The following is a 2,874-nucleotide window of genomic DNA, read 5'->3' as shown; positions in this document are numbered from 1 at the left end:
TGACCTGATCGGTCATTTTGATCTTCAGCAAATTTGTTCCGGTATAAGACTTTGAGTAGCTTCATATGATGTATTATGATTTGCGTATGTGATTGGTATTGATGTTCGAGAGGTTAGGGATTGATTTGGAAGAGTGATTATCAATTTGGAAACTTTAAGTTGGAAGAGTTGACCAAAGTTTGACTTTTGAGTAAACGACATGAGAATCAGGATTTTAAAGTTCCAATGGATTAGTATGGTGATTTTTGACTTGGGCGTATGTTCGAATTTAAATTTGGATGTTCCTAGAAGGTTTTGACTATATTTGCCAAATGTTGGTAATTTGAAAGTTTGGAGAGATTTTAAGTTTGATCGATAGTTGACTTCGGTGATTTCGAATTCTGTTTGGCATTTTGATCATGGGGACAGGTTCGTGTTGTTATTTTAGACTTTCTGTATGAAATTTGGTTCCATTCCGAGTTGTCTAAGTATGATTCGTTGTGTTCGGAGTTTGTTGAAGGAAAGTAGAAGTTTGGAAAGTTGTTTATTTTGATTGGGAGTGCGATTCTTGGTTGAAATAATTTTTGTATCTTTTTAGACCTTTAATAGGTGAGTTTTATGTTTAAGGACTTGTTGGTAAGATTGGACGGGATCCCAGGTAGCGTGGGTAAGTTTTGGACCGCCCGGAGCATGCTTGGTATTGTTCGTGATCGTGAAACAAGTCCCGCAACCGCGAAGAAGGGGACTGGCAGGAGAGATTTTTTTCTTCGCGAATGTGACAGGAGGATCGCAAACGTAGAGAAGGAATTAAGGGCTAAGGGTATCATGTTTTACGCGAACACAACAAATTGATCGCTAACGCGAGGAGGACGCAACTGGGCAGGTTGATCTATACGAACGTGGCTGGGTGACCATGAACATGAAGAAGGGGTTCAGAGCTGGCAGGATTTGGCTATTGCGAATGCGCTGTTTTTTCCTCGAATGTGAAGCTTTGGGAACTGGAAGACTTCACGAACGCGACCAGAGGACCGGTAACGCGAAGAAGACACTAACAATGTTATTAAATTAGTGAGCTCAACCTTTAGCTCATTTTTCACTCTCTTGCTTGCACAAAACCGAGATATTGGCGATTCTTTAAGATCATTTTCATCATCTAACATAAGGTAAGTGATTCTAACTTGATTTTAAGCTTAATACTTGGATTATACAAGCTTTTGGACCTAGAAATTCATGAAATTTGTTTAAAATATATGGGGTTTTGGTAGAAACCTAAAATTTAGTAAAAATAAAATTTGACCACGAAATTGGGCATGGAATCAAGAATATATATATATATATATATATATATATATATATATATATTTGAGTTCGTGATGCAATGGGTAATATTTATTTTCGAGAATTTTTGGAATCTGGGGGGGGGGGGTGGGCCCGAGGTGACTTTTGTCTACTTTTTATATGGGGTTGAGAATTATTTCTAATTGTAAAATTATGGGTTTTTTGGATATATTTTGATTGGTTTGCATGTTCTTTGGTTAGTTTTGAATCGTTTGACATTGGTTTGTGGTATTAGAGAGGTGATGACGCGATTATCGAATTTTGGAGCAATGTAAGTCTCTTGCCTAATCTTGTAAGAGAGAACTCATACCCGTTGGTACTGTATTTGCTACATTTTACGTGTTATGGGAGCTACGTACGTAGGATGTGACGAGCATATATGCATATGCTAGATTCTTGATATGCTCGGGTAGACTTAGGCTCATACCATGCTTTAACTATACTACTTGAGTTATCTTGAATGTTGAAGTGATTTAATTTATGTTTTAGCTTGAGACTAGACTTGCATAGATTATCGAGCTCTGATATTCTAAAGACTTGGCACGCCACTTGATTAGTCGCGAAAATTATACCTTCTTTTACAGATTTACCCATGCATCATACTTATTTTTTTGAAAGTTTCATGACTACTAAACTCGTACGTATCTTCGCGAGTTAGGCTAGTAACCCATTGAAAGCTTCACACTCTTATAGGATTGGTCGTTCGCCTCGACAGGATTGTGTAACATCACTCTTATGGGATCGGGTCATTCGCCTCGGCAGGATTATGTAGCACCACTTTTATGAGGCCGGGCCGTTCTCCTCGTTAGGATTGTGTAATACTACTCGTATGGGACCGATCACCTTCGCAGGAATATGTAATACCGTTTTTATGGAATCGGGCAGTTAGCCTCGGCAGGATTGTGCAGACCACTCTTATGGGTTCAGGCTATTTGCCTCAACTACACTCTAATGAAATACCTGTGTACTAGTTTTATGGGATCGGGTCGTTAACCTCGTCAGGGTTATGTGAAATATCTTGATACGTAGTCCGTGCATATCTTAGTATCTCACTTCGTGAATTTTCACAAGTACATGGCAATAATATCATCAAATCATGAAAACTCAAATAAAGTCACCTCGACTCACTAGCAATAATATGCTAAAGTCTTTATTAGTTAAAAATTAAGCATAGAGAGAAGATATGTTTATAAAACAAGTGTACAACCAAGGAAAATTGTAAGTAGAGAAGAAATGCAATAATCAAATAAAACACTGATCAGGTTTTCACCTACCGCATGTACATCACCAAGAGAGATACATAAGAAGGTGATCCTAGGGGGATGGATCCTTATCCATACATTGCACAGAATACTCACGTGCTGTATAGACAAGTCACATACTAATAATATCAACTCGATGACAACTCATATGCCAACAACAACAAACATATGGACAAATTGTCACGACCCAAACCGATGGGCACGACGGGCACCCGGTACCTTACTTAACTGAGTACTAACATAACATATCTTTTCATGTCATACTATTATAGATAACTGAGCTGGAAGGCTGCTG

This window comes from Nicotiana tabacum, chromosome 22 (assembly GCF_000715075.1).
Source record: "Nicotiana tabacum cultivar K326 chromosome 22, ASM71507v2, whole genome shotgun sequence".
Classification (NCBI taxonomy): Eukaryota; Viridiplantae; Streptophyta; class Magnoliopsida; order Solanales; family Solanaceae; genus Nicotiana; species Nicotiana tabacum.
This window is presented reverse-complemented; position numbering follows the sequence as displayed.